This window comes from Gouania willdenowi, chromosome 10 (genome assembly GCF_900634775.1).
Source record: "Gouania willdenowi chromosome 10, fGouWil2.1, whole genome shotgun sequence".
In the NCBI taxonomy this organism is placed as follows: Eukaryota; Metazoa; Chordata; class Actinopteri; order Blenniiformes; family Gobiesocidae; genus Gouania; species Gouania willdenowi.
In genome coordinates, this window is record NC_041053.1 from 7104878 (window position 1) to 7118665 (window position 13788).

Consider the following 13788-nt stretch of genomic DNA (forward strand, 5'->3'; position numbering starts at 1 on the left):
AAATCTGGCCTTACGTGCATTCTACCGTCTGTTTAAGTTCTTTTCCTCTTACGCGCTTCTGAACCTGAAATAAGTGCAGTGCCCCGATAAAGTGAAACATTATATTCACTACAAGTTTGGACTTAGTAACATTTTAAGCCACATGCACTCATAATATTGCAAAAGAGACTCCCAGAAAGAATCTATATAAAGTGTCACGCTGTCACAGGGGTTGCAGGGAGAGTAACACAAGCACGCCAAAGGATTGACCATCAGCATTTCTAATAAGTTCACATTTACCAGTTCTAGACGGGACAAAATGTGTTAGATTTAATTATATTTTATCCGTGCCGTCTACTCCTTGTCCTGAGAGGGGGTGGTTGCTGCGTCACAAAGCAGATCTGCTGTGCGCCCCACGAGGTGTGCACGTCAGCTGCAGCATGTTACACTGAAACTCTGACAGACATCAGAATGATGTCCAACTATTTTAAAACTGCATATTACGTAAAGCCACAGTTTGATCCACTACAGAGTGAATAACAAGTGAAACATTGACGTCAGATGATGATGAATTTGACTGATGTGCCGATCATTTCTGAATGCAGGAATGTAAGAAGTTAATAAAACCAGGCTATCCTCACAAACAAACATGGATCTGTCATTAGTATGAGGGGGGAAAAAGAGAGATTTTAACTGTGGTTCGGACAGAGGAATGTGGCCGATTTTCACCCTGCAATAATCTGATCAATAATCTGATCAGATCAACCTGTCGCATTGTTTATCAATGAAGGCATTTCAAATTAAAAGTGCGCTTACTCATTTTCACAGATTTGAAAATGATCAAATCTGTGATTTGATCATTTTCTTGGAAAATGGAAAATGGAATTTTCCAAGCATTAGGAAAATTCCATGTTCCGTGATTTATAGACTGCACAAAAAATAATGACATCATGGTCCAGTCCGGCTCCTTTGCTTCAGACCGCCTTCATTCACAGACTACGAGCTTTTGGTCGATTTACGCGTGGGGGCCATGTCAGGAGCCTGGACCAGAGAATACGCGCTGGAGAGCGGCACTTAACTGCAGGCGCGTAAAAAAGCGCTGAAGTGCATAACGGAGAATAGGGCTCTTCGTGAGCCTTTGCTCCATGGATGTAAATACTGTATGTTCATATTAAAGCCCAGAGTGAAAATTAATGCATGGAGGCCAATACGTTTATCCTGACACACAGCAGTGTTAGGAACAGACTGCAGCCAACCCTCAGTGTGGAGGAGGTGCGCTTTAATTTGGACCTACACCTCCCTGATGAGTTTTAGCTGGAGGTGTCAAGTGGTGTGAGCTCTGTGTGCCCTGACCTGCACCTGTAGCACACACTGACTCTCCTCTTGCCCTCCACCTTGAGATCTGACATTTTTTCTTCACCCCAGCTGCATTTCACTCCGTGGCACTCACACTCTTTCCAGCAGTGGCGACTGTTCTCACTAACTTGCTTTTCATTTATTAGTTATGCCATTACTGAGACTACCAAATATATACTGTATGTAACAAGACTTCATAATAACAGGTAAAGGTCAGGGTTGGGGTCAATCATAATTGTAATCATGTAATTGATCATTAATTACAATTATGGCGTACTATAATTGTAATTGTAATTTTAGAAATCTGTTGCTGTCAGTGACGTGCCGTCAGCACTAAGGTTGGGTAGGCAGGGCGTTGCAAATCAAGACCATCAATGACAATTCCATATGTTTCTGCTGGCAAGTGTTAATTCAATTAAGTTCAACTTTATTTGTATAGCGCAATTTACAACAAAGTCATCTCAATGCGCTTATCAAAATATAAAATTCATAATAAGAAGAAAAAAAATCCAACAAGATCCACATGAACAAGTATTTAGCCATCTAACAAAATCAACATTGTAAAAACACCATTAAAGAAACATAAACAATTCAATAGCAGCCTCCATACTCTCCCAACAAGATATATCTCATGACAGCGCATCTGTCGTTTGTGTTGGAAACAGAAATATGGAGAAAATGATGATGACGACAACAACTTTTGTTGAAAAACTGTCATTTTTCCTCAATCGTTTCTAGCGCTGTCATCCTCTCTGTAGTGTTATAATCCCGCCCACTAGCTAAAGAACATAGCAGGGGCGACACTGTATCAATTCACCAATGCACTGTGAACGTACGTATAGCATTTAGCATAGCGCGGTTACGTCCAAAAGCATAGAGAGCGTAGAGAGCCGCCTTTTTACGTAAATGGTTTTCATCTTAGGGAACTGACTGCACATGCGCAAACACATAAAAACATGCTATGGGAACAGAGGCAGAGCAGCCGTGTGCTTTTGGGAGAGGGTGTGGCCTCCTCTTGCCTTACAGCGGACTGAAACTGCAGCCGTTCCAGGAAATAGTTGTGTTTAGTAATATGGGCTATGAAAAAAGCTTCTGGCTTTTGTCTTGCAGGTCCGTGGGATCCTCAGTGTGGAGTTACAGAGTCTCAACAACTCTGTCTCCACCCTTTCCTCTGCACACACCCAACACAGCATAACGTGATGGCTGTTCATCATAGGAATGGGATCCACACAAGGTTCCTGCTGCTTAACAGAAGGTTTTCCTTGCCGCCATGATGAATTCATGTTGGGTGTGGGATACATATGTATGTGTATATACGTATATATGCATATGTGTGTATCCATAAAATGAAGAGTTCGTCCTTAAGACTGCTCTACTGTAAAGTGTCTTGAGATACCATTGGTTATGATTTGACGCTATACAAATAAAGATTGATTGATTGATTGATTGATTGAAAAGCACAAAATGCTGACACTTTCAAACTTATAGGTACTGTAGACTATCGGAAATAGAAAAATAAATGATTTTTAATTATATTATAATTAAAACAAATAATCAGAATATCAATTCACCCTTGGGTAGGCACTGCCTTGCCTACCCTGACTGCACGTCACTGGTTGCTGTCGTAATCATAATTAAATTGCAACTGAGTTTAGATAATTAACATGGAATTGTAATTGCCATGAAAATTCAATAAAAATTATCAGTTATAATATAACCCAAATTTGGGGAATCATGTTAGTACTATGTAAAGTTCTGCACATATGTAGTTAACAAATATATTTAAATTATTTAATGAGAATACGTTCCATATCAAGCTTTCTGTCAGGATGGGGTTTTATTTTGGAGGGCAGGCAGGAGATCTTGGCCTCTCTCCCAGCAGCCTTCTACTGCTGATTGGTCTCCAGCTGCAACTGATTAACTGCTGGGTATAAATGGGGAGGCTTTGCTTCAGGTCAGTGCTGGGACATTACTTTTGTTTCATTCCACTTGATACCACTTGTGAACTAGGCTCGGTTTTCATGCCAGTAACTTCTGGATCAACAACAAGTGTTTTTCCCCTGCAGTTGGACGTTCTGACCCTCGCTCTGTGTTCTTGGTTTGCCTTTTGTGTTTTTTGATTACCTCTACCTCCCTGGACTGACCATGCCCCAGAAAACAATAAATATTGGAATTATGCACCTGAGCTCCGCCTCCGTCCCTGCATTTGGGTCTGCACCTACACCTGCACATGACACTTTCCTGCATTGTACCATTTGAAAAATATACACAAAAAAGGCTCAGACGCCCACATTAAAAATATTAAAAATTATATTTTCATTGATTAGGAAGCCCAACATGGTAACCAATAGATGATATATATTTGTTTTTAGTATGTTTTACAGCCAATTTAGGACCTGTTATCATAAGAGATGCTAACAGAAAGCTAACACAAGAGGAAGGTTAACTGTTATTAGGATATATATTTAAATGTAGTAATTGTGATTAATTGTAATTGACTCTGACAACAAAAAAAATATTGTATTTTGATTGTCATTGGAAAAAAATGTTGGTCATTGTAATTGCAATTTAATTGTAATTGAACATGGGTAAATGAAAATGTAATTGTAACTAAAAAATGTAATTTTTTTTTGGCTTTTTATTGCCAGCTTGAGCACAAAGCACCCACTGCTTCCCTGCAAGATATAAAAGGCCGTAAAACACAACATGATGTTTTTATTTTGAAGGAACCGGAAGTACACATGTTGAAGTAAGTTGAAAGGCCGTCCTTTCTTTTTTTTTTTTTAAAGTTAAGATATTGACATATTGTTTGATTAATAAATACATAGTTAAATGAAATGTTGATATATCTTAACCTTTAAAAAGTAAATAGAAACAGGTTTCCGAAACAGCACATATTGATGACGTGTATTTCTGGTTTCTTCAAAATACAACGTTAGGTTGTGTTTCATGGCCTAAGGCCGTTGAGTCTAATGACTTTTATTTTGAAGCCTGAGGCCGTGTCATTTGACGGCATTTGGTTTGACAACTGAGGCTGTTTCATTAGATGCCGTTTGGTGATTTGACGGAGGTTTTGCTGAGACATGAGGCCTGTTGGTCTGATAAATGACAGAGGTTTTGTTGATACCTGATACTTCACCCTGAGACCTGAGGATGTCCTAAATTATACACTGTAGCTGGGACAAAATAGCCCCCATGCCTCTGTTTGAAGCATCTGTTTGTGAGACAAAAGGAATAGAAAAGTCAGGTGTGTAGATTAGTGGGTCATCACAGAGAGTCTTTTTTACCTGTTAACCCCTGTAACCTGCCTAAGGTCAGTTACAGGGGCAGTCAGGTCTGCAAAGTTATGACTGTACCGCCGGTAGTAACCTCCATCCCCAAAAAAATCCCTCTCGACATTTTTGGGCTGGGGCAGTAGACATGCCACAATCGCAGTTTTATCTATCTGAGGTCGCACTTGACCACAACCCAAGTAGTACCCCAGATACCGTACCTCCCTCCATCCAAAGGCACACTTCTTTAGGATGGCCGTGAGCCCTGCCTGCATTAATGTAGCCAACACAGCTGCCACATGGCTGACATGCTACCCCCAGGTGTTGCTGTGAATGATCATGTCATTGAGGTCTGCAGCCACATAGGCAGTATGCGGGCACAGCACTTCATCCATCAGGCATTGGAAAGTGGCATGAGCCCCAAACAACCTAAAAGGAAGTGTGACGACTTGGAATATACCATACAGAGAGGAGAGGGCTGATTTTTCCTTAGACTCTGGAGAAAAGGCAATCTGTCAGTAGCCCCTGGTTAAATCAACTTGGGATAGACATTGGATATGCATCGAAACATTACACCTTATTTACCTTATAATAGTCCACACCGAAACGCGCTAACCCATCCTTGTTGGAGTACTTTAGGACACACTGGAAAGGATTTACTAAACATTAACTTTTTCTTCTGAGAAAGGACAAGATACTTCATCTCACAACAAACTTTGTCATTTAACATCACTCCCTTCCCAGACCGCAGCCTTGACTTCAACTCCCTTGTCTGCCTAGACACAAAAGTGGACATCTGTTAAAGGCAGAAGTATCACCAAATCACAAATCCTGTTCCATGTAGAACTGGACAATTGATTTGCCCCATTGCTGAATGGCCAAGGATTTAGATTAAATGATTTTGCCAAGAATGAGTCTGAGGTGTTAAAGCAGCATCTGCTAAAAAACTGTCAGCTGTTTGCATTCTAAAGTGGCCCAATACCTCCAGTCCACAAAGGAGATGTGAAGTTCTCAAGGATTTACTCTCTGAATAATTTTTTGTCTTCAGCTTGTGCTGCCCTTTCACTATATTTTATAGAAAATTTTCAGATTTTTTTGAGCAGATGGACTGTGTCTAAACAAGGCTGGAGTGAAACTTTTCACATCCAACTTATTTTACTTCACCAGTCACACTGCTATCAGTCCTGATAAAGACAGAGGACAACATGTACCATCGGAGAACAAAACAACAAGGAAAGAACATGGCGTTGATGAGTTTCCATCAAGAAATGAAAAATCAAAATCGGCAAAATGAAGAAGTCAGCCCACCCCCCACATCTCAGGACCCACTTGCTTCACCCCAAAATTCACCTACTTCCACCTCATCCAGCTTCTCTCCTACCTTCTTGTATTTAACTGCCCAGATGAATGAGCTGGTTCTTGCTGGCACAAGACTACCCCACCATGATCTCATCTTCTCTCCCCTAAAGAACCAATCAGCACCACCCATCCCTCATCAACGATACCAGGATCCCTCTGCTCATCAGGCTGATAAGAGCATAATCCAAACAGCCAGCTGTTTTCAACTTAGAGCGACACATGTCCGATGTGTGCTGGGTCCGGACTGCAATACCTCTATTTGTAGGAATAACTACAAAAAGTTTATGCAGCTTCTTTAATTTCTGTGGTGACAGGTAACAGATGTAAAATTGTTAAATATAAGAGAAACAAAAAGGTTAATAAATATAATAATTTGACTACTACAACATGTCATCCAAAGAGTCCACCAGTGTCTCCAAGTAAAGTCTTTAAAATTAGCTCTTCTAAACATTAGAGCTCTTGTTAACAAATCACTGCTAATTAATGATATTGTTTTGACACATCACTTGGACTTTTTATTTCTTCATGAAACGTGGTTACGTAGTTCTCATTCTATTGGATCTAAGTGCTGCATTTGACACTGTAGATCATATAATGTTGTTGCACAGATTGCAAACATGGGTTGGACTAAATGGAAAAGTAATCCAATGGTTTAACTCATACTTGGAGGAGCAAAGTTATTTTGTAAGCATTGGAAACTTTGAATCTGACAGATTACCAATGTCATGTGGGGTTCCTCAGGGATCTGTTCTTGGACCCCTTCTGTTGAGCCTTTATATGCTTCCTTTAGGACACATTTTACAGAACTGTAAGGTTGATTATCAGAGCTACGCAGATGACACACAACTATATCTATCACTGAACTCAGATGACTATGGTTCCACTGAAATGTTGTGTGACTGCTTAGAAAAAGTAAACTGCTAGATGAGTGAAAACTTCCTTCAACTAAACCATGACAAGATGGAGGAGATTGTCTTTGGTAACAAAGAAAAGAGGACTGCTGTCAGCGTATACCTTGAGTCTCGATCTTTAAAAGCTAAAAACCAAGTCAAAAACCTTGGTGTTCTGATTGACTCACAGCTTACATTCAGCAGTCAGATCAAATCTATCACAAAAACAGCTTCTACCACCTAAAGAACATCTCCAGAGTGAAAGGTTTAATGACTCAGAAAGATCAGGAGAAACTGGTCCATGCTTTTATCTCCAGCAGACTGGACTATTGTAATGGTCTTCTGACAGGAATCCCCCAAAAGAGCATCAAACAGCTACAGCTGGTTCAGAACGCTGCAGCTCGGGTCTTAACCAGAACAAAGAGGTCAGAACACATTACTCCAGTTTTAAAGTCTTTACACTGGCTCCCAGTCAGCCTCAGAATAGACTTTAAAGTTCTGCTGCTGGTGTATAAATCTGTGAATGGGTTTGGTCCAGAATACATCAGTGACATGTTAGTCAGGTATGAACCCAGCAGGTCTCTCAGATCTATGGACACAGGTCAGATAGTGGAGCCCAGAGTTCACAGTAAACATGGTGATGCTGCTTTTAGTTGTTATGCTGCAAAGAAGTGGAACAAACTGCAGCAGAGCTCAAGTCAGCATCACATGTGAATATTTTTAAATCAAAGTTAAAGGCACTTTTTTTCTCTACTGTGTATGATTGAGAGAGAAATTTTTGGTCACGTTGTTGTTGATTTAATAGTTTTGTTTTTACTAATGCTTTTTAGATGTTTTTTGCTCCCGATTTTAATGTTCTTATTGGTTTTAAGCTGTTGAATATTTTCTGTTGTACTTTTTGATCATGTAAAGCACATTGCGTTGCCTTGTGTATGAAATGCACTATACAAATAAATTTGCCTTGCCTTGCCTTACAGAAACAATGGGGCTGATACCTGCGCTAGGGGACTTTTCTTTTTTTTTTTAATATAATTTTATTTATGAAATGCAAGTCACAGATATAACTGTAAACAAAAGCGTACAATTTCTTTTCTTTTTATACAATTGAACAATTGTATAAAAAGACAAAAACTTGATCCAAACAAAACAAAGAAAGCCCCACCCTCCCCTCACCCCAAACCCCTGAGCCTCTTAAATAATTACCGTGCAAATATGACTACAAAATAGATATGAAAAAGTACATACACATATATACACTTAGCTCTGCACAGCACATACACCCCCACATATACACATGTCCACACATATTTAAGTGCACATGTGCAGCTACACATCTACACATGAACCATGCATGTGCGCATCCTCATACCTGCCTGAATAGCTGTCAACAACAGTACAGAATGAATATCGATGGCTGCCCACTCCCTGGTTGTTGATGCGGAACCGCCATGCTGGCATATTTTATAATGAATATGTGCTGGGGGGGTCATCTGCCGCCAGTGGACCGACTCAGAGAGAAGTGGTGCTCACATGAGCCCACAGTGGGTGCTTACAAACAGACTTCCGTAGCTGGGAGCCCATCCAAATAGGAGAGCAATGGTCTCTAGTGGGAGTAGAATCTATTAGATGAGCCTCTAAGTGAGAACTTGATCTTTTCAAGTTTAAGAAGAGAGAGAATGTCGTGTAACCAAACTTTGACTGAAGGTGGTTGGGAAGACTTCCATAACAAGAGGATTCTTCTACGAGCAATAAGGGACGCAAAGGCTATGACATTGTTTTGAATATTCGTAGTACGAAGGTCGTCTGGAGGTTTGCCGAAAATGGCAATATGTGGGGTAGGAAGTATATTAATGTCCAAAACATCTGAAATTGTTTTAAAGAATAGTTGCCAAAATGTGGACAGTTTAGGACATGACCAAAACATATGAGTGAGATTGCATGGGGTTTGAGAACATCTATTGCAATTTTGGTCAACGGTGTCTGGATAGAGGGTTGAAAGTTTTTCCTTGCTATAATGTAATCTATGCAGGACCTTAAATTGTATGAGAGAGAGTTTAGCACAACTGGACGACGAGTTAACAGCCCTCAAGGCCCCCTCCCAGAAATCCTCAGAGAAATTAAGTTGTAGTTCTGACTCCCAGTGTACCTTGATTTTATTAACAGATTTGCTCATAGGAGAGAGTAATTTATAAAAGAATGAAACATGGCCTTTTGTTAAGGTTTTAGCCTTAAGAATCAAGTCTATTCCACTGGGTGTTGGAGTCTGTGGGAATGATGTAGTGTGCGTTTTTGCAAAGTTCCGCAGTTGAAAGTACCGGAAGAAGTCTGATTTATGTAGGTTTAGAGTAGAGATTAATTGATTAAAACATGCAAACACACCATCCATGTACAGGTCTCCCAAATTACATAATCCCTTTTTTTCTAAGGTGGCAAATCGTGAGTCGGTCTTCGCTGGAATAAAGAGATGATTATTGCAAATAGGAGATGCTAGAGGGACAGTGAGCCATCCAAGGTGATGCCGTATTTGTGCCCAAATTTTAAGAGTTCCAACAACAACTGAATTAGAAGTGAAATCTGACAGCGTGAGGGGCAAGGTACTGCAAGCCAAAGCCAACAGAGATGAGGAACATGAGACGGACTCACTTCGGCACCACTTGAGGTGAGGGCTTGTGAACCATGCTATAATCTTGTTCATAGTGGCTGCCCAATAGTAGCCAATAAGATTGGGTAGCCCCAGCCCCCCAATTGATCTATCCCTGCAGAGCAGTGTTCGATTTGCCCTTGAACGTTTATTAGCCCAGATGAATGATGAAATAATACCATTTATGGCTGTGAAAAATGATTTTGGAAGAAACACCGGGAGGCATTGAAAAACATACAAATATCTCGGTAGTACATTCATTTTAATTATTTGTATCCTACCTGCTAAAGATAATGGCAGATAGTCCCATTTTTGTAAATATGATTTAACTGCAGCTGTCAATGAGGTCAAATTCCTCTCACGCATAGTTCGTATAGAGTGTGTAATTGTAATGCCAAGGTAGTTAAATCCTGTGATGGCTGGTTTGAAAGGAATAGACGAGGGAGGTATGTCTTTGGCTGACTGGTTTATTGGGAAGTATTCACTTTTAGAGATGTTAAGTTTATATCCAGATATGCGACCGAAAGAGTTCAACAGTGTCAGGATATGAGGAATGCTTTTCAGAGGATTTTTGACATATAAAAGCAAGTCATCTGCATATAATGAGACCCGATGTTCTATGCCCCATCTTTCAATACCCTCAAATCCTGCTCTCCTCTTCAGAGCAGCCGACAACGGCTCAATCGCCAGTGCAAACAGCAGTGGGGATAACCGAAAAAGTGAAAACGGCGTAGAGCGTTGATTATTTGTGCAGACTGAAGCATAAGGAGAAGAGTAAAGTAGTTTGACCCATGAGATAAGATTACTATTAAACCCAAACTGTTGCAGGGTAAAGAAAAGATATTCCCACTCCACCCTGTCAAATGCCTTCTCGGCGTCGAGAGATATTATGGCCTCTGGGACATTGGAGGGGGATGGTGAGAGGATGACGTTAAGGAGCGTTCTTATGTTAGAATATGAATGTCTTCCTCTTATAAATCCTGTCTGGTCATCTGAAATGATCAGGGGCATGACGGACTCTAATCGATGAGCTAATAGTTTTGCGAGTATTTTAACATCTACTGGAAGGAGTGATATTGGGCGGTAGGATGCACAGTTTAGTGGGTCTTTACCCTTCTTGAAAATTAAGGAGATGGAAGCTTGCATTAATGTGGGTGGCAGCATGCCTTGTTGAAATTAATAATTAAACATGTCGAGTAAAAGTGGAGCTAACTGATCTGAGAATTTTTTAAAGAATTCGACCGGGTATCCATCAGGACCAGGTGATTTGCCACTGTTCATTAACTGTATCGCTTCCTTGATTTCGGACAGAGTGATAGCAGTGTCTAGTTTCAGATTATTTTCAGGTGAGACCTTGGGTAGGTCTAGATTTTCAAAAAAAATTATTTAGTTGATTTCTATCCGTGTGAGATTCTGATGTGTATAGCTGGGAAAAGAATGACCTAAAAGTACTATTTATTTTGTCCGGGTCAAAAGTTATGGAGCCTGACTCGTCCATTATCTGGATAATTTGATTCGAAGCGGATCTCGTTTTAAGCTGATGTGCTAATAGGCGTCCAGCTTTGTCCCCGTGCTCATATACTAGTCCCCAAGAGCGAAGGAGGAGCTGTTCAGCTTCAGTGGTGAGAAGGAGATCTAGTTCGGTTTGAAGTTTTATTCTTTCTTTGTACAGGTCCGGTGTACCTGTATTTGACAATCGATTATCCAAGTCTCCGATAGATTCCTCTAGCTCTTTTTGCCGGGACCTCCGTAATTTATTTGCATGTGAAGTGAAAGAAATTATTCTACCCCTCAGATAGGCTTTGAGAGTGTCCCATATTATAGACGGGGAGGTTTCATTATTTATATTAGTTTCACAGAAGAATGTAATAGAGTCCGAGATGTACTTACAAAAGTCAACATCTGCTAGTAAAAGAGGACTCAGACTCCAATGTCTGAATCCTTTTGGTTTCATACTAAAATGGAGGTCCAAAATTACCGTGGAATGATCCGACACTGTGATGGGTAAATACTGAGTAGAGATAATTGCTGAGGAAAGTTTTTTATCTATCAGGAAATAGTCTATACGGGAAAAGGAACGGTGTACATGAGAAAAAAAGGAGTATTGTTTAATGGAGGGATGTAAGAGTCGCCAGGGGTCAATAAATCCATATTGTGCCATAAATGTGAAAAAAGCCTGGGACATTTTAGTTGGTGTGACTGTTCGTGTGACAGACCTATCTAGTATCGGGTCAATTACACAATTCATGTCTCCTCCCATTACTAGCAGATGAGAGTCTAAATTGGGAATGGTAGCAAATAGTGAGCTTACAAAATTGTGATCGTCCCAATTGGGAGCATAGACTGATACTAGGATTACTTGTTTGTCATATAATGTCCCCTTGACAACAACATAACGACCGCTTGAGTCTGTCAGTACTCTATCTGGGTTAAAGTAGTGTACATTTTTCCTGATCAATATAGCTGTACCATTTGTCAATCCAAGGCCTATTTAATTTTCTGTGATCTGCGTTACATAGATGAGTCTCTTGAAGAAACATTATGTCGGCATTGAGGTTTTTGATATGGGTCATAATTTTCGTACGTTTGATCGCAGCGTTTAGCCCACCAGTATTTAGTGAAATGATCCTCACAGCCCGTCCACTAGCAGCACCCCCATTGACTACACTAGCCATGATCCAGCATCCAGCAGTAGATTGGTAGGTCAACTCCAGGGAGCAAGCAGCCAGAGGTGCATGTGAACCTCTGCACAGAGACAGCACAACATGAGATGAAGACAAACAAAAAACAAAATTCTAAGTAAACAGTTTCAGGTAAAGAGGTTCTTCCCCACCCCCCTTCCCCATTCCCCAACTCTTCGATCTTCCCTTTCTGTGTCATCTTTCCTCTTCTTCTGTCTGTCTCAGCTCTGCAGCTTCTTTATACTGTTTGAAACCCCCAAAGTCCTTTGTGTGAACCTTGAACATGTTAATAACTTTTGTACAACGCGTAGATAGATATGGGAGAGGTTTTGAATACTCAGTATAAATCAATAGCAAAAATGAATTGAAAATTAAATAAAGTAAAGTAAATAATGAAAAGAAAAATAAACAAGTAAAATTTAAAATAATAATAGTAAAGTAAAATAAATAAATAAAATAATCTTGTGCAATGTACGTATAAACATTTGAGAGGTATTGAATACCTGAAGCGATTAAATAGTCACAACATGGTGAAAACAAAGTAAAGCAAATTAAAAATACTAATAACAAAAAAAAATAAAAATACTAATAATAAGAGATACTGAAATACAATACATTAAACACTTGGATTTGAAAATTAAATGGTCAATTGTAGTCACAATTCCTCCCTCATTATATACATAGAAAAATTATAGTTGTTTCTCACCATGTAGTAACTTAACAGCACAACATCATCCTATGAACTATTATCCGGCTACACATCAGAACAGTCAAACAGTGAGGCTTCAGGCCTGAGCTCCACAATGTCCAACACGACTCCAAACCTCTCCAAGCAAACAAGATAACCAAGTATATTGTCCAAATAGAGTAAAAAATAAATAAACACTGACTGGTGCTAAGGCACAAAAGGTTCCCGTTTGAAACAAGCAGCTTACCGATGTGTAATGTTGATTTTGCCCCCTCTTGTAAGGAGGCTAGGTTACCTTAGCCCACATCAAAGGCCGGTGAGTTAGCACCTAAGCTAATCAGGCCTCGAGGTTTGTTGATAATCGGCCACGAAGACTGAGGCCTCCTCCGGAGATGAGAATCTCCTCCTCGCTCCGTTCTCTAGGGTAATCTGCAGTCGGGCCGGGAAAAGGAGTGCAGGCCGAAGGTTGAGATTGTAGAGCTGGGCCATCACCACACGGTATTTAGCCCGTTCCTCGGCGACCTCTGGCGTGTAATCCTCGAAGATCTGAATTGGTGACCCCCGGTACTGGAGCTTCCCTCGGCTTTTACGGGCCTCTCGGATGATCAATTCCCTGGTCTGATAGCGATGGAGACGGACTATCACCGGTCTCGGTCGGGAGCCTGGTTGTGGTTTGGCGGTGAGCGTCCTGTGGGCCCTGTCCAACTCAGGAGGAGACTGTAGAATCTGGTCACCAAATATCTCTGCCAGAACGTCAGCGAAGAAACTTGTGGGTCTGGGGCCCTCGATGGATTCAGGCAAGCCGATTATTCTAATGTTATTTCTGCGGCTGCGGCCCTCCAAATCGATAGCCTTAGCCGTTAGCTTGGTGTTGTTAGCCTCAAGTGCCACACACTTCTCCTCCAGTGCCCAGATCCGCTGG

General features: G+C 40.6%; 1 protein-coding gene across 7 annotated transcripts in view; it reads left to right on the plus strand.

The window, feature by feature from the left end:
- The window catches only part of mbnl3 (muscleblind-like splicing regulator 3), a 76856-nt gene that overhangs the window by 52186 nt on the left and 10882 nt on the right, over positions 1-13788 (plus strand). The gene's annotated exons all lie outside the window — the stretch shown is intronic.